Raw genomic sequence first — 1,465 nt, 5'->3', positions numbered from 1 at the left:
TAACGATGCTGATAATAATAGTAATAATAACTGGCGGTCGACGACGACGGCACTCAAATGTCACGCACAAACATCGTTTATTGAAAACTCGTTGAAGATGAAACGGAAAAACGGACAGCCTCGCCATAATATGATATTATTATCAACGATAGGACAAACTTGTTGTAATAATAATATTAATAATAATTTGATTATTTAATAGTTGATATTATCATAAAACCACACCTTATGGACGTTTCTGAGATGGATTAATAGTGTTTTTCCATTTATTCTTCGACCGGATGCCGGCGGTAAAAGTTTCGACAGGGCGCGTTATTCCGACGTTCGAGAGGTTCGTGCGCACGTTTGGTTGCGTGACCGCAGACTACGAGGGGCCGCACGCCAATTCCAATGTTTCACAAATAATAATACAATATTGACACACCAACACACACGCGCCCTACGACAACCCGGTGACTGGTGTGCGCGGGTGGATAAAACTTTTACGAAAATATAAATAACGACGGTGACGTTACCGTACGACGTAGGTACACGTCTGAACAGGGCACGCCGACATCGTTTCCGTTATCGTATAATATCGTTATTTCAGTATTATTACACGTAGGTTTAATAATATATTATTACTATTATGTATTACATTCGTATCGTTCCGAGCGTCGTCGACGGGATCGCGTGGTGGAACAAAAATTATTGTAAGACATCGAAGACTTAGCAAACCACCGAATAATATTACTATTGTAATATCATGGGAAACGAGAGTTCCGGAAATACAGCTAGGCAGATCGATTTCGAAAATTCGAAGCGATCCGACTGTTCCTTCTATACCCATGTTCGGCGGGGTGTGTATACCTCCGATCGGTAAGAGTAAAAGAAATTCCGGACACAAAGAGACACACAACGATATTGTTGTTGCGGCGGATTCACGATGATGTGCCCTTGTACCGCGGCTCGAAATCAGGTGGTGGCGGCGGTGGTCAATAATACTATCATATAATAATATAATATTATGTATTGTATTTTTATTGTTGTTTTTATTATATATTTGTACCTAAAACCTTCGGGTCGTGTAGTGTAGTAGTGGTGAAAAAAAACCCAAAAGAAAACATAATGTTATCCGAAGAGAGCCCATTGTGCGACCCTGTGTTATACGACCGACCCCTGTGTCTATTGTCGGCGCGACACATATTTTCGACGGTCCGTGGGGGAGGGTGGGAAAAGAAGAGAGCGAAAGAGAAAAAAAAAATACAGAACCGAAAGAATAATATCACTCGGCGGCGCAACCACCGCAGTTACTTATGCACAGAAGCCGCCGCTGAATCCCGGTGGGGTGGCCGCCAAACAAGTGGTTGCTCTCCGCGCGCCAGCGCTCGACGGCGGCGGCGGCAGAGACTGCGGCCGTCCGCCGCGCGCTCTGGGGGCCGAAACGCGGTGGCCGTCCACCGGCCGACACACACAGCCACCACCG

This window comes from Myzus persicae, unplaced genomic scaffold (genome assembly GCF_001856785.1).
Source record: "Myzus persicae strain clone G006 unplaced genomic scaffold, MPER_G0061.0, whole genome shotgun sequence".
In the NCBI taxonomy this organism is placed as follows: Eukaryota; Metazoa; Arthropoda; class Insecta; order Hemiptera; family Aphididae; genus Myzus; species Myzus persicae.
This window is presented reverse-complemented; position numbering follows the sequence as displayed.